Source organism: Ranitomeya imitator, chromosome 3 (genome assembly GCF_032444005.1).
Source record: "Ranitomeya imitator isolate aRanImi1 chromosome 3, aRanImi1.pri, whole genome shotgun sequence".
Lineage (NCBI taxonomy): Eukaryota > Metazoa > Chordata > Amphibia > Anura > Dendrobatidae > Ranitomeya > Ranitomeya imitator.
The window spans coordinates 183,617,161-183,635,326 of NC_091284.1; positions in this window are offsets into that span (position 1 = coordinate 183,617,161).

An 18,166-nucleotide genomic window follows, 5' to 3' on the forward strand; every position below is an offset into this window, starting at 1 on the left:
TTTCTTACAAACACAGGGCTACATAGCTCCCAACCGTCCCTCATACTGCGGGACTGTCCCGATTTTGAGGCTGTGCCCCGCAGTCTCGCATGGGACTCTACCTCTCCCACACAGCCTGCAGGAGAAGCAGTCAACACACCCCCTATATTAGGCCATGCCCCCACCATATGTTCTTTTTCTGGGACGGTGGTTCAGAAAAGGAGAGTGGACATTCTGAGGTACGTGTGTGTGTACATGCACCTGGCCCTGCTGTGCTTACAGTACAAAGCATTATAACCAGGAGTAGTGGCAGCAGTTAGAGCAATCCAGTGCAGCCTGTTAGTCATAGTTGTGTATATATATATATATATATATATATATATATATATATATATATATAGATGTGGATCGCCCCCACATAAGGGTGATGGGGTACTTGGTACCGGGTCCTTCAGTTCTCTCAGCGAGGATGTCACGGTGGCCCGACCCGGACCGTGGCCCTATGAGGGGCGCCCAATAAAAGGCAGAGTTCGTAGATAACAGTAGTGTTCGTGACGCCACCTGTGGTATTCGGTCAGGGTGACCGACGCTGCTTAGGGGTCCGCTGCATCAGGAAGGTAACCATAGAGGTCCTTGAGACCTCTACGGTTACTGATGCAGGCCTGCAGGCCTGCTGTGAGCGCCCCCCTGTGGTCGGCGCTCACAGCACACCTGCATTTCAGCTACATAGCAGCGATCTGATGATCGCTGCTATGTAGCAGAGCCGATCAGGCTATGCCAGCTTCTAGCCTCCCATGGAGGCTATTGAAGCATGGCACAAGTAAAAAAAAAATGTTTTTAAAAATATGAAAAAAATATAAAAAATATAAAAGTTTAAATCACCCCCCTTTCGCCCCATCCTAAATAAAACAATAAAAAAAAAAACCTACACGTATTTGTTATCGCCGCGTTCAGAATCGCCTGATCTATCAATAAAAAAAAGCATTAACCTGATCGCTAAACAGCGTAGTGAGAAAAAAATCCGAAACGCCAGAATTACGTTTTTTTTGGTCGCCGCGACATTGCATTAAAATGCAATAACGGGCGATCAAAAGAACGTATCTGCACCGAAATGGTATCATTAAAAACATCAGCTCAGCACGCAAAAAATAAGCCCTCACCTGACCCCAGATCACGAAAAATGGAGACGCTTCGGGTATCGGAAAATGGCACTTTTTTTTTTTAAGCAAAGTTTGGAATTTTTTTTTACCACTTGGATAAAAAATAACCTAGACATGTTAGATGTCTATGAACTCGTAATGACCTGGAGAATCACAATGGCAGGTTAGTTTTAGCATTTAATGAACCTAGCAAAAAAGCCAAACAAAAAAACAAGTGTGGGATTGCACTTTTTTTGCAATTTCACCGCACTTGGAATTTTTTTCCCGTTTTCTAGTAAAAGACATGGTAAAACCAATGGTGTCGTTCAAAAGTACGACTCGTCCGGCAAAAAATAAGCCCTCACATGACCATATTGACGGAAAAATAAAAAAGTTATGGCTCTGGGAAGGAGGGAAGTGAAAAATGAGAACACAAAAGCGAAAAAGGGCCGCGACTTGAAGGGGTTAAAGGCAAACTGGAAAAGAGACAATTACTAACTTATTGTGGAACACAATTACCCATACAGGTATTCTACTTGCTAACTACAAGTGCATAACGGCACTTTCCCTTTAAGGGCGTGTACCCCCTAAAGGTATACTATGAACTTCAAAGTGCCACATTTTCTTTATTCTCCTTTTGCTTCCACTTATGCAGGACTATCTGTCTACCCCCACGGGCCTACTGCATTTTCTTCCTAAAACCTCACTTTTATTTAGAGTACGTCATTAAACATTCTATCACTAGCTAGCTACATATTATCAGCTATGTAAACATTATTAAGGTGCAACAACCGAACATTCCCTTTAAGAGGGAAACTAGTCTTTTCAGAGGTAGTGCAAACAATCAACAAGTCAGTAATTAACTTTAAGACAATAGAAACTTTCACGTCGTCATCAGGAACAGTTTCTTCGCAAAGTCTTCCTTCTTGTAAAACCAGTAGAGAGCAACTTTAAGAAGGTGCAAACTATTTACAGGAACAGTTTGTGACCATGCTTAGTTCATGATTCTACAGTTCTTTAAAACCATAATAACTTGTGCAAACTGAGACAAATAGGGATTACGAGTAAACTAAGGGATCCCTTTAAGGATTAACCCTGGACAGTTTTAAAGCAGCAAAGAACAGTTTAAAGGAACTATGTACAGTTTCGGTTTTCCGAGGTTTATTCAAGTTCTGGAGGTAGCAAAGGTCGAGGTAGCCCTGCCGGATACTGGCGGATACTAGGTGCCACGTAGGGGGCTCCCTCACTCCAGACGGAGGTTTGCGTACCTTGGGTATGGGCATTTGCTGCAGCAAAGGTAGCGGCTGCTGCAAAATCAGTCACTGGAATGGAGTCAGTAGCGGTGGCACGAGCAGTCGCTGGAGTGGTGTCGGTCATCAGGGCAGGGTCGGTCTTCATACCTGCTTCAGATGCGGTGCCTCCGGTGCCGGTCTGCTCCGTCTCCACTATGGTCTGGAATGCTGGTTGCAGGGCCTTGTGCTGCAGCGTTGTCATCTCTGTTTGCAGCATCTCGCTTTCCGGCTGGGCCTTGCTTTCTGGCTTCGGAGCGCCGGAACTTCTTTCTTGCTCCGGACCAGACGAGGCTGCCGACAGGCGTCTGGTGAGGCTCCTGATGAAGGTCTTCTTCCACCCGGCCTCAGTGCTCAGCTGCATCCGCAGGAGTTGGTCACTGAGCTCTTCCACGCCGGCCTGCAGGAAGTCAGGGCCAACGGGTGATGCCTGGCCGCGGTGTCTCTCCAGGTGGCTGGGGGAGTCCTCTGCTCCGACCCCACACTCCGATCCCGGGCAGCTGGCCATGGTGTCCTCCACGTGGCTGCTGTCCTCCTCGTCCTTTTCCCGCTCTCTTCTTCTGGGGCGGTTTCGTTTTCTTTGTCTCCGCCCGCCACTGAGGATCAGGAGGCGGATCTCGGCTGCTGACGGACACGTCCTCAAGGTACAGAGATATCTAGACTGGGCGACCATTGTTCTTCGCGTTTCTCAGTTCGTTCATGCCCACAACTCCACGCCCTTCTTCTCCAGCGCTCCTCGTGGCGCTATAATGGCGGCAATTTTGGCGGGAATTTTTGGTGGTAAATGGCGATACACAGTTCTTAAGCGCAAACAGTTCAAATACGATTCTGGCACAGTTCTAAGGCACACATGACCCGAATTCTCAGGCTTAAGTAGATCCTGTTCGTGACGCCAAGATGTGGATCGCCCCCATGTAAGGGCAATGGGGTACTTGGTACCGGGTCCTTCAGTTCTCTCAGCGAGGATGTCACGGTGGCCCGACCCGGACCGTGGCCCTATGAGGGGCACCCAATAAAAGGCAGAGTTCATAGATAACGGTAGTGTTCGTGACGCCACCTGTGGTATTCAGTCAGGGTGACCAACGCTGCTTAGGGGTCCGCTGGAGTGATGTTATGGCAGCTAGATGGTATACCTTCCCACAGGTGAAGTATATCCCCAGGGCTTCCCAGAAGTGTAGATGGTGGATGGTGCAATGCGCGGTGAATAATGAGGACACAATGGGTGCAGTCTCTTTACCTTTACTGAAGGCTTCAGCATCCACAGCCCAGGGTGCCAGATGACAGGGTAGGCAGAGTCCGGCCGGTCTGATGGCAATTCCAGAGTCCCCTTATCCAGGTGGAAATCAGTAGCCTTCACCTTGCACACAGTAACGTAGTAGGTCCCTACTTGCATTAGCTACCATAAGGTCCTCACTCTTGTTACTTCTCTCTCTCTGTCCCCCAGATGGATAGGACATAACCCGTATGACAGTGGTGGCCTGAGGCTATTTTATAGGGACCCTAGAGACGCCCCTCCTCCGCGTTGCCACCTTGTCTGCTTAGGTGTTTAGGTCGGACAGTCAACTTGGAATCGACTGCCCTGCCGGTCTCTGAAGTAAAGCGTAGAGTCTATTACTCCCTCGGTGTTCCGGCCACCGGATCTGCGCTCAGATGGAGGCAGCCTGCTTCTAGCTGGTCTCCCGCTGTTGTTTCACTCCTGTTGCTATGACTTCTGTGCTCACTCACTACGGCACACTTCCTTTCTTGTCCGTTCTTAGGAGGCTGCCGCATGGGTTTCAGGCGCAGCTCTGTGTCCTTCCTACTGAGCCGCTGATGTTCCTTCTTGTTCCTCTGTCTGCCTGACAGGAATTCCCTGGGCCGAGCCCAGTCTGCTTCTCTCCGCTCCTTCCGACTCTCCCTTCCACTGACTATCTCCTTCTCCCTCCAGTCAGCTTCTCCCTCACTTCCTAACCAAACCCCAGTTTTACCCAAATGTGAGGAGTGGCCTAATAGATAGAACCTTTTGCTCCCCCTGGTGGCCGGCGTGTGAAGTGTGTGTGTGGCTATGATACCTGGCAGGGTGAACTCCTTTGGTGCCATCAGATGTAACATCGCTCCCCCTGGTGGAAGAACGACATTACTGCAATGACCAGGACTCTGGGGTGCTGCATATAAATATCCTTTATATACTAGAGCAGTTATGGAGTAGAGCCAGTAGATAGTGGTGTTGCCTGGGTGCATGCAGAGTTTGCAGAGCTGGGCTACATTGCAATGTGCAGGATCTGTGAGGCAGCAGTGTGGACAGCGACAGGTGGTGAAATCTTTGCCTGCATTGTAAGAAGAGCTGCTGGGATACATCTACAGCCCCGACTGTACACTGGCATCGTCATGTGGGGCCATTATACAGTATGGAGCACTGTGTGGCCATTATACAGTATGGCGCATCATGTGGGGCCATTATACAGTATGGAGCACTGTGTGGCCACTATACAGTATGGAGCATCATGTGAGGCCATTATACAGTATGGAGCACTGTGTGGCCATTATGCAGTATGGAGCACTGTGTGGCCATTATACAGTATTGAGCATCTTGTGTGGCCACTATACAGTATGGAGCACTGTGTGGCCATTATACAGTATGGAGCACTGTGTGGCCATTATACAGTATGGAGAATCACGTGGGGCCATTTTACAGTATGGAGCACTGTGTGGCCATTATACAGTATGGAGCACTCTGTGGCCATTATGCAGTATTGAGCATCATGTGTAGCCATTATACAGTATGGAGCACTGTGTGGCCATTATACAGTATGGAGCATCATGTGGGGCCATTGTACAGTGTGGAGCACTTTATAATTATTATTTATGAAACACTGTGATCAGAAGTGCTAAATGGGTGTGGTTGGGACGTGGATATGGGTGTGACTAGTTGTGAAATGGGTGTAGTCAGAGGCATGGCTACCTTTGTCCCTCTTTGCCTTCTTCAAAAGTTGGGAGGTATGGGACTGTAACATAGCGACCTACCAACTATGCTTAGAGCAGACTGCTTACAAGGAGCATGCAGAAAAATGAGTAATCTGGTTTCTCATACAGGAACAATGACTGCTGTTCCCTTCACAGTGTCATAATAAGACCACAATGCAACACGAACAATCCCACAATGCCCTAGGAACTTTCCATAATACATTGCAAACTAAACTAAAATGTACACATCAAAACCACCAGCAGATGGTGCTGTAACCTTACAATATAAAAATATATGAATAATGTACATTTACAGAAAATACAATGTCTGTAATAACTGAGACATAAAAAATGACTAAACTTTAGACAGCAATTATATTGCTGGACAGAACACCAAGCAAACAGGTCACAGGTGAGAATGCTACTGTACCTTTAGTAGCCATTCAAACCCATTTGTGGCAACTTCTGTGCATGTTATCAGGCCAAAATCACCAGGGTATGTAAACTTTTGATCAGGGTCATTTGGATGTTTTGGGTTGTCATTATGATTTAAACAGAGAAAACCCAGCAGTTTGACAATATATGGCTTCACCCAACCACTAACCATGAGTGGAGAAAAAGATTTGCTGTTATCATTCATACTCTCTAAAAAAAGGCCAAAAAAGCAAAAATTCTGCTGGGGTAAGTAAACTTTTGAGCACAACTGTATATAGTGTGACCATTGCGCTGGCAGTGCCCCTATTGCAGTAGTCAATATTCTGCTCAGTAGTATGAAGGCAATTTCTTAGTCCACCTACAGCCACTTATCTCCCATTCATTGAATAGACAATAAGATGCAGAACCCGAGAGTGGCCACTAAGCAATGTTCATTATCTACCTCCAGCTGCTGCCGAAGCTGAATAGCAGCTGATTGGTGCAGAGGTGCCATGTGTTGGACCTCCCCTAATCTGACATTAATGACCTATACTAATGATAGGTTAATATACAATATTAGTCTCAAATTACCCCTTTAAGGTAAGGCTACTTTCACACTTCCATTTTTTTTAATCCGTCACAATGCGTTGGCGCGACGTATCAACGGATGCGTCAAAAATAGTGAAAAATGGATGCAACGCATCCAGTATTTAGAGGATCCGCTAGACGGTTCCGTTGAAAAACTGGATCCGTTGCATCCCTTTTTACCATCCGTTTTTTTGACGGATCCGTTTTCCATGCCTAAAAATGGGAGTCTCCCAAATGTGATTTGCTACTGGAAAATAAGGAAACCAATATATTGACTGGCTGGCTGTCTTCAGGCTGGCAGGAGTCTTGCTGGCACATTTGGGAGTGATGCCAAAGGCCAGGTTTATATAGATTTGGGGCCTGTCTGGCCAATTGGCTACAAATTCCTGATTCTGAGCATTCTGAGTGTAAAAAAACGGATTCCAGCGCTAGATTCCATCATACGACGTATCACGACGGATCCTGCGTCCATAGGCTTCCATTCTAGTCAACGACGTATGCCGCAGGATCCGTCGTGACATGTTTACCCGACGCAGACAAAAAACGTTACATTGAACGTTTTTTCCAGACAACAGTCCACCAAAACACGATAAATCCGTCGCACGACAGATGCGACGTGTGGCCATCTGTTGCGATCTGTTGCTAATACAAATCTATGGGAAAAAAACTGATCCTGCAGGCACATTTGCAGCGTCCTTTTTTTCCCCAACGGATCTGAACGGATCTGAAAAGACGGAAATGTGAAAGAGGCCTAAGATCAGACAGTGCAGCTAAATACACTGGGAGAAACCCACACTCACATATGGAGGTGATTTGTGTGATGATGTCACAGCACCTTATGACATCATAAGTGGGTTTATGAAAGGTAAGGCCCTGTGACAGCACAAGTGTGCCTCAGTTATATTTTCTGCCAGCTAATCTGCTGTGACACAGAAAATAAGATTGTTTTTTTTACTGTGTATCTACAGAAATTGTTTTGCACTTAACTAACAACAGAGGAAGATAAAGGGTACTTACAGCCAAAGCTAATAGACAATTCTCTATACTACCCCTTCTAGACCTGTCCTCTGCCTTCAACACAGTTGACCACTGCCTCCTACTACAGATCCTCTCTTCCCTTGGTGTCAAAGACCTCGCCCTATCCTGGATCTCTCTCACTCTCTCTCTGTTTGAGTCCCTCAAGGCTCTGTCCTAGGACCCCTTCTCTTCTCAATCTATACCCTTGGCCTAGAATAACTCATAAAGTCCCATGGATTCCAGTACCACCTTTATGCTGATGACACTCGGATCTACCTCTCTGGCCCAGATGTCACCTCTCTGCTGTCCAGAATCCCAGAGTGTCTATCAGCCATTTCCTCCTTCTTCTCCTCTCGCTTTCTCAAGCTCAATGTGGACAAATCTGAAAGAATTATCTTTCCTCCATCTTGCATATCTTCCGTACCTGATCTATCTATCATAATAAAGGAAATCACACTTTCCCCTGTGCCGGAAATCCGCTGGTTTGGAGTAACCCTTGACTCTCCCCTGTCCTTCAAACCGCACATCCAGGCTCTCGCCACCTCCTGTCGCCTCCCGCTCAAAAATATTTCCAGAATCCGTCCTTTCCTCAACCCTCACTCTACCAAAATGCTTGTGCATGCCCTAATCATCTCCCGCCTGGACTACTGCAACATACTCCTCTGTGACCTACCTTCTAACACTCTCGCACCCCTCCAGTCCATCCTTAACTCTGCTGCCCGACTTATTAATCTCTCTCCTCGCTACACTCCTGCTTCGCCTCTTTGCAAATCCCTTCACTGGCTCCCAATTTCCCAGCGTATCCAGTTTAAACTACTAACTCTGACCTACAAAGCCATCCATAACCTTTCTCCTCCGTATATTTCCAAACTAATCTCTCAATATCTTCCCTCACGTAATCTCCGATCTTCCCAAGACCTCCTTCTCTCCTTCACGCTTATTCGCTCCTCACCCAATCGCCTCCAAGACTTCTCCTGTATATCCCCCATCCTCTGGAATTCTGTGCACAACACGTCCGGTTTCCACCACATTTGAATCCTTCAAAAGAAACCTGAAAACCCACCTCTTCAAAGAAGCTTACAGCCTGTAATGACCACATGGCCACCTCAACACCATCGGAGCTACTGCAAACCCCGAACTACTGTCTCCTTCCCCATAATTCTGTAGAATGTAAGCCGGCAAGGGCAGGGTCCTCTCCCCTCTGTGTCAGTCTGTCATTGTTAGTTTGTTTACAGTAAGTGATATTTGTATTTGTATGTAACCCCTTCTCATGTACAGCACCATGGAATCAATGGTACTATATAAATAAATAATAATAATAAAGTATACAACAGTTGTTATTTCATAACATTCAGAGTACCATACAGGCGAATACACATGGGCTAAAAGAATAACGTTACCAACTGTGATGCACTGACCCATGTTACAGCCAGGGGGCGCTGTATGTGCTCCTCAGGATACGCATGGAGGCGTATCTGTAATGGTGATAATGAAACAGTGTCCGGCATGATTGTAAATGGCCGGTATGTGTCGCAGAGGGAGTCTGCGCTGTAAGCCTGTAATATTGTTGTTCTGGGACCTGTAGTCCCACAAGTATTTGTATAGTTAAAAGGGAGGGTTGCAGGGTTAGTTGGAGAGCTGGGTGGGACTAGCTAACAACACACACACCTCCCACCTATGGGGGTGGTTACAGGTACATAATGTGACCAGGGTTTGGGTCACATGTTCAGAGTGCATGAACCAGAATGGTCAGCGTGTATAGTCCGGGATGGTCTGTTTTTGAATGTCCTAGAGTAGACTGGATTCCTGGAAGCACATGGTGAGGTCATGGATTGAGGGCCTGCGTGTTGGAAGTGCCTGGGACTGGACTTCCTGAATAGCGCACGGAGAGGCCGTATCTGCAGAGCCTGTGATGGCTACTGTGCTGGGGAAGCTACAGTTCCATCTGCGGGCCTGGACTATCTGAAGTGCCCTGGTCACAAGGACGGTGATCCCAGTTTGGCAGCTTCCCTGGGAACCAGGACTGACAGGAGTCAGGAGTGACAGGAGTCAGGAGCTCCTGTAAGGTAACTCCAGATAAAAGGGGTTACAGGCAGAGAAGTATCTGCCATTGGAACAGACTGTCGGTGGTTAATGTGTTCCGTTGATGTATATAATGAACTGTTTGTGATGCGGATAATGAGTCTGAATAAACCGGAATAAACTATTTTTGTTAGAAACTGGGCCTGAGTGCTTTAATCCCGTTGCCAAGCGAGTGTCCCCCAACGCACTCAGGGAGCGTGATCTCACATAACCTTATATCAAAGTTATTGTCCATGGCTGGTAACTTTATCAAGGAAATCACATGTACTGTAGTCCAAGATACAATCAGAGTGTTAGATAACATCTATAGCACGAAAATCATAACATAACAACAGTAAATAGACAATGGATTAGGGAAGGAAGACGGTAATAAAGGAAAAGAAATAAAAAAAAGAAAAAACCCTGTGTGTAACATCTCAATTGCTGATGGCAGTTCTGCATTTGAAAATTGAAGTTCAAACCAAATCAAACCCAGCAGAATGGATTGTCTAGAGCCGAGCGCTCCTGTGCTATGAGAAAGCTGCTAACTGACGCGGCTTATCTCAGGTAGAACAATGTGATAGGCAGTCTGAAATCAGACATGTGCGATCGTCAGCTATCCAGACCACCATGTGGGGATTCCCTAGCAGCCAGGCAGCCCCCACATGTACTTATGCTGGCTAACAGATGTAAATCATTCAGCTGCGGCAAGAAAAACTAAATCTCTGGACACTAAAAAATACTCGGAGGACCCCCGAGCGTGCTAGAGAAATCTCGAGTAACGAGTATATTCGCTCATCTACTATATAATTGTCTAAGGGTCACTTCCGTCTTTCTGTCTGTCCTTCTATCTGTCCTTCTTTCTGTCATGGATATTCATTGGTCGCGGCCTCTGTCTGTCATGGAAATCCAAGTCGCTGATTGGTCACGGCAAAACAGCCACGACCAATCAGCGACGGGCACAGTCCGGAAGAAAATGGCCGCTCCTTCCTCCCCACAGTCAGTGCCTGCTCCATACTCCCCTCCAGTCAGCCCTCACACAGGGTTAATGGCAGCGCTAATGGACCTCGTTATGCCGCGGTGTAACGCACTCCATTAACGCTGCTACGTGACTGAGCAATCAGTAGACACATATATGTATATATATTCTTACTTCATACAGCACTAGATAGCTTTAAAGCCGGTAATTCAATTGCCGGCTTTTGCTATCTCCTTCCTAAACCCAACATGATATGAGACCTGGTTTACATACAGTAAACCATGTCATATCCCCATTTTTTTGCATATTCCACACTACTAATGTTAGTAGTGTGTATATGCAAAATTTGGCCATTCTAGCTATTAAATTAAAGGGTTAAATGGCGGAAAAAATTGGCGTGGGCTCCCGCGCAATTTTCTCCACCAGAGTAGTAAAGCCAGTGACTGAGGGCAGATATTAATAGCCTGGAGAGGGTCCACGGTTATTGGCCCCCCCTGGCTAAAAACATCTGCCCCCAGCCACCCTGTTATGAAATGGTGGTTTAGGAGCAACATGGGACGAGCTCTGAAGGAGGTGGTACCTGTACTGACCACAGTTCCTAAGCTTAACACAACACTAGCAGTAGCCGTGGGATGTTCCTGTCACTCCCTAGACACCTCGTCACAGCCGGAGAACTAACTACCCGTAAAGATAGAAACAGGAAAGCTATCTTGCCTCAGAGAAAATCCCCAAAGGATAGACAGCCCCCCACAAATAATGACTGTGTGTGGAGAGGGAAATGACATACGTAGAATGAAACCAGGATGTAGCAAAGGAGGCCAGTCTAGCTAGATAGATAGAACAGGACAGAATACTGTGCGGTCAGTATTAAAAAACTAGAAAAATCCACACAGAGTTTACAAAAATCTCCACACCTGACTAAAGGTGTGGAGGGTAAATCTGCTTCCCAGAGCTTCCAGCTTAACTGAATAAATACATACTGACAAGCTGGACAAAAAACATAGAATGTACAGAACAATTAAGTCCACAACATGTGGACAGAAAAGAGCAAAGCAAGGACTTATCTTTGCTGAACTGGTCAGAATATCAGGGAAATCCAAGCAGAGATGTGAATCCAACCAGGAACCATTGACAAGTGGCACTGGCTGAAGGAAAGAGCCAGGCATAAATAGCCGAGCAGAAAGACAATCAGTGGAAGCAGCTGCAGACTGCTAAATCCAAGGAGCAGCCATACCACTTAAAACCACCGGAGGAAGCCCAACAGCAGAACTCACAAAAGTGCCACTTACAACCACCGGAGGGAGCCCAAGAGCGGAATTCACAACAGTACCCCCCCCTTGAGGAGGGGTCACCGAACCCTCACCAGAGCCCCCAGACTGATCAGGACGAGCCAAGTGAAAAGCATGAACCAAATCGGCGGCATGGACATCGGAGGCAACAACCCAAGAATTATCCTCCTGGCCATAACCCTTCCACTTGACAAGATACTGAAGCCTCCGCCTCGGAAAACGAGAATCCAAAATTTTCTCAACCTCATATTCCAACTCTCCCTCAACCAACACCGGGGCAGGAGGATCAACCGAGGGAACAACGGGCACCACATATCTCCGTAACAAAGATCTATGGAAAACATTATGAATGGCAAAAGAGGCTGGAAGGGCCAAACGAAAAGACACCGGATTGATAATGTCAGAAATCTTATAAGGACCAATAAACCGAGGCTTAAACTTAGGGGAAGAAACCTTCATAGGAACATGACGAGAAGACAACCAAACCAAATCCCCCACACGAAGCCGGGGACCAACACACTGACGGCGGTTAGCAAAACGTTGAGCCTATTCCTGAGACAACGTCAAATTGTCTACCACATGAATCCAAATCTGCTGTAACCTGTCCACCACAGAATCCACACCAGGACAATCAGAAGGCTCAACCTGCCCTGAAGAAAAACAAGGATGAAAACCAAAATTACAAAAGAAAGGTGAAACCAAAGTAGCTGAACTAGCCTTATTATTAAGGGCAAACTCGGCCAACGGCAAGAAAGCCACCCAATCATCCTGATCAGCAGACACATAGCATCTCAAATAGGTTTCCAAGGTCTGATTAGTTCGCTCAGTTTGGCCATTTGTCTGAGGATGAAACGCCGAAGAAAAAGACAAATCAATGCCCATCCTAGCACAAAAGGCCCGTCAAAACCGAGAAACAAACTGAGAACCTCTGTCAGACACAATATTCTCCGGAATGCCATGCAAATGAACCACATGCTGAAAAAACAATGGAACCAAATCTGAGGAGGAAGGCAACTTAGGCAAAGGTACCAGATGGACCATTTTAGAGAACCGGTCACAAACCTCCCAGATAACAGACATCTTCTGGGAAACAGGAAGATCCAAAATAAAATCCATGGAAATATGCATCCAGGGCCTCTCAGGGACCGGCAAAGGCAAAAGCAACCCACTAGCGCGGGAACAGCATGGCTTGGCCCGGGCGCAAGTCCCACAGGACTGCACAAAAGCACGCACATCCCGCGACAAGGAAGGCCACCAAAAGGACCTAGCAACCAAATCTCTGGTACCAAAAATCCCAGGATAACCAGCCAACACTGAACAATGAACCTCAGAAATTACCTTACTTGTCCATCTATCAGGAACAAACAGCTTTCCCACTGGACAGCGGTCAGGTTTATCAGCCTGAAATTCCTGAAGCACCCGCCGCAAATCAGGGGAGATGGCAGAAAGAATCACCCCTTCCTTAAGAATGCCAACCGGCTCAAGGACTCCAGGAGAATCAGGCAAAAAACTCCTAGAGAGGGCATCAGCCTTAACATTCTTAGATCCCGGAAGATACGAGACCACAAAATCAAAACGGGAGAAAAACAGGGACCATCGAGTCTGTCTAGGGTTAAGCCTCTTGGCCGACTCGAGGTAAATCAGATTCTTATGATCAGTCAAGACCACAATACGGTGCTTAGCTCCCTCAAGCCAATGTCGCCACTCCTCAAATGCCCACTTCATAGCCAACAACTCACGATTGCCGACGTCATAATTGCGCTCCGCAGGTGAAAACTTTCTGGAAAAAAAAACACACGGTTTCATCAAAGAACCATCAGAATTCCTCTGAGACAAAACGGCTTCTGCCCCAATCTCAGAAGCGTCAACCTCAACCTGAAAAGGAAGAGAAACATCCGGCTGACGCAACACAGGGGCAGAAGTAAATCGGCGTTTAAGCTCCTGAAAGGCCTCAACAGCCGCAGAGGACCAATTCGTCACATCAGCGCCTTTCTTCGTCAAATCAGTAAGGGGCTTAACCACACTGGAAAAGTTGGCAATGAAACGGCGATAGAAATTAGCAAAGCCCAAAAATTTCTGAAGGCTCTTCACAGATGTGGGTTGAATCCAGTCATGAAGGGCTTGGACCTTAACAGGATCCATTTCCATAGACGAGGGAGAAAAAATAAAACCCAAAAAAGAGACCTTCTGAACTCCGAATAGGCACTTAGACCCCTTCACAAATAAAGCATTATCACGAAGGATCTGGAATACCATCCTGACTTGCTTCACATGAGACTCCCAATCATCGGAAAAAATCAAAATATCATCCAAATACACAATCATGAATTTATCAAGGTAATTGCGGGAAATATCATGCATGAAGGACTGAAATACAGAAGGAGCATTAGAAAGCCCGAAAGGCATCACAAGATATTCAAAATGGCCTTCAGGCGTATTAAATGCAGTTTTCCATTTGTCACCCTGTTTAATACGAACAAGATTATATGCCCCTCGAAGGTCAATCTTAGTAAACCAACTTGCCCCCTTAATCCGAGCAAACAAATCAGAAAGCAAAGGCAAGGGGTATTGGAATTTGACCGTGATCTTATTAAGAAGACGATAATCTATACAGGGTCTCAGGGAGCCATCCTTCTTAGCAACAAAAAAGAAACCCGCTCCCAATGGTGACGAAGACGGCCGAATATGCCCCTTCTCCAAAGATTCCTTAACATAACTCCGCATGGCGGCATGCTCTGGCACAGACAGATTGAAAAGTCGGCCCTTAGGGAACTTACAACCTGGAATCAAGTTAATAGCACAATCACAGTCCCTATGTGGAGGAAGGGAACTGGACTTGGGCTCATCAAATACATCCTGGAAATCCGACAAAAACTCAGGGACCTCAGAAGAGGGGGAAGAGGAAATTGACATCAAAGGAACGTCACTATGTACCCCTTGACAACCCCAACTAGTCACAGACATAGTTTTCCAATCCAGCACCGGATTATGTTCCTGTAACCATGAAAAACCCAGTACAACAACGTCATGCAGGTTATGCAACACCAGAAAACGGCAATCTTTCTGATGTGCTGGAGCCATGTACATGGTCAGCTGCATCCAGTACTGAGGTTTATTCTTGGCCAATGGTGTAGCATCAATGCCCCTCAAAGGAATAGGGCTCTGCAAAGGCTGCAAGGAAAAACCACAGTGCCTGGTGAATTCCAAGTCCATTAAGTTCAGGGCAGCGCCTGAATCCACAAATGTCATGACAGAAAAGGACGATAATGAGCAAATCAGGGTCACTGATAAGAGAAATTTAGGCTGTACAGTACTGATGGTAACAGACCTAGCGACCCTCTTAGTACGCTTAGGGCAATCAGAAATAACATGAGCAGGATCCCCACAGTAAAAACACAGCCTATTCTGACGTCTGAATTCCTGCCGTTCTATTCTAGTCAAAATCCTATCACATTGCATAGGCTCAGGACTCTGCTCAGAGGACACTGCCATATGGTGCACAGCTTTGCGCTTGCGCAGACGCCGATCAATCTGAATGGCTAGAGACATAGATTCGCTCAAACCAGCAGGCGTAGGGAAGCCCACCATAACATCTTTAAGGGCTTCAGAAAGACCTTTTCTGAAAATTGCAGCCAGAGCATCCTCATTCCATTTAGTGAGCACAGACCATTTTCTAAATTTCTGGCAGTATAATTCTGCCGCTTCCTGACCTTGACACAGGGCCAACAGGGTTTTTTCTGCATGATCCACAGAATTAGGTTCGTCATACAATAATCCGAGCGCTTGAAAAAATACGTCTACATTCAGCAATGCCGGATCCCCTGATTCAAGGGAGAATGCCCAGTCCTGAGGGTCACCACGCAGCAGAGAGATGACAATTTTAAACTGCTGAATGGGATTACCAGAGGAACGGGGTTTCAAAGCAAAAAACTATTTGCATTTATTTTTAAAGTTCAAAAACTTGGATCTGTGCCCAAAAAACAAATCAGGAGTAGGAATTTTAGGCTCAAAAGCCAGAGTCTGGACAACATAATCTTGGATACTCTGTACTCTTGCAGCAAGTTGATTCACACGAGAAAACAAACCCTGAACATCCATGCCAGCGCCAAAATCCTGAACCACCCAGAGATTAAGAGGAAAAAAAAGACAAAACAGAGTGCAGAAAAAAAATGGCTCAGAATTTTTTTTCCCTTCTTTTGAGATGCATTTAATTCATTTTTGGCCACTTGTACTGTTATGAAATGGTGGTTTAGGAGCAACATGGGACGAGCTCTGAAGGAGGTGGTACCTGTACTGACCACAGTTCCTAAGCTTAACACAACACTAGCAGTAGCCGTGGGATGTTCCTGTCACTCCCTAGACACCTCGTCACAGCCGGAGAACTAACTACCCCTAAAGATAGAAACAGGAAAGCTATCTTGCCTCAGAGAAAATCCCCAAAGGATAGACAGCCCCCCACAAATAATGACTGTGAGTGGAGAGGGAAATGACATACGTAGAATGAAACCAGGATGTAGCAAAGGAGGCCAGTCTAGCTAGATAGATAGAACAGGACAGAATACTGTGCGGTCAGTATTAAAAAACTAGAAAAATCCACACAGAGTTTACAAAAATCTCCACACCTGACTAAAGGTGTGGAGGGTAAATCTGCTTCCCAGAGCTTCCAGCTTAACTGAATAAATACATACTGACAAGCTGGACAAAAAAACATAGAATGTACAGAACAATTAAGTCCACAACATGTGGACAGAAAAGAGCAAAGCAAGGACTTATCTTTGCTGAACTGGTCAGAATATCAGGGAAATCCAAGCAGAGATGTGAATCCAACCAGGAACCATTGACAAGTGGCACTGGCTGAAGGAAAGAGCCAGGCATAAATAGCCGAGCAGAAAGACAATCAGTGGAAGCAGCTGCAGACAGCTAAATCCAAGGAGCAGCCATACAACTTAAAACCACCGGAGGGAGCCCAAGAGCAGAACTCACAAAAGTGCCACTTACAACCACCGGAGGGAGCCCAAGAGCGGAATTCACAACACCACCCCAGAAAAGGCACATCTGGAAGATGCGCCTATTCTGGCACTTGGCCACTCTCTTCCCATTCCCGTGTAGCGGTGGGATATGGGGTAATGAAGGGTTAATGCCACCTTGCTATTGTAAGGTGACATTAAGACAAATTAATAATGGAGAGGCGTCAATTATGACACCTATCCATTATTAATCCAATACTAGTAAAGGGTTAAAAAAACACACACACATTAATAAAAATTATTTTAATGAAATAAAAACAAAGGTTGTTGTAATAATTTATTCTTCGCTCAATCCTTCTGAAGACCCTCACTCTGTGACAAAGAAAAAATAATAAACCAACAATATACATACCTTCCGAAGATCTGTAACGTCCCACGATGTAAATCCATCTGAAGGGGTTAAAATATTTTGCAGCCAGGAGCTCTGCTAATGCAGCTGCTCCTGGCTGCAAAACCCCGGGGAATGAAGGTAATGTAGGTCAATGACCTATATTTACCTCATTTGCGGTGAGGCGCCCTCTGCTGGCTGTTCCTGGAGCGTGGGAACTTTCCTAGAAAGCTCCCAGGCTCAAGTTCATATGAGGACAACCAGCAGAGGGCGCCCTTATATGAACTCGAGCCTGGGAGCTTTCTAGGAAAGTTCCCACGCTCCAGGAACAGCCAGCAGAGGGCGCCTCACCGCAAATGAAGGTAAATATAGGTCATTGACCTACATTACCTTCATTCCCCGGGGTTTTGCAGCCAGGAGCAGCTGCATTAGCAGAGCTCCTGGCTGCAAAATATTTTAACCCCTTCAGATGGATTTACATCGTGGGACGTTACAGATCTTCGGAAGGTATGTATATTGTTGGTTTATTATTTTTTCTTTGTCACAGAGCGAGGGTCTTCAGAAGGATTGAGCGAAGAATAAATTATTACAACAACCTTTGTTTTTATTTCATTAAAATAATTTTTATTAATGTGTTTTTTTAACCCTTTACTAGTATTGGATTAATAATGGATAGGTGTCATAATTGACGCCTCTCCATTATTAATTTGTCTTAATGTCACCTTACAATAGCAAGGTGGCATTAACCCTTCATTACCCCATATCCCACCGCTACACGGGAATGGGAAGAGAGTAGCCAAGTGCCAGAATAGGCGCATCTTCCAGCTGTGCCTTTTCTGGGGTGGCTGGGGGCAGGTGTTTTTAGCCAGGGGGGGGGCAATAACCATGGACCCTCTCCAGGCTATTAATATCTGCCCTCAGTCACTGGCTTTACTACTCTGGTGGAGAAAATTGCGCAGGAGCCCACGCCAATTTTTTCCGCCATTTAACCCTTTAATTTAATAGCTAGAACGGTCAGATTTTGCATATACACACTACTAACATTAGTAGTGTGGAATATGCAAAAGAAATGGGGATATGAGATGGTTTACTGTATGTAAACCATGTCTCAAA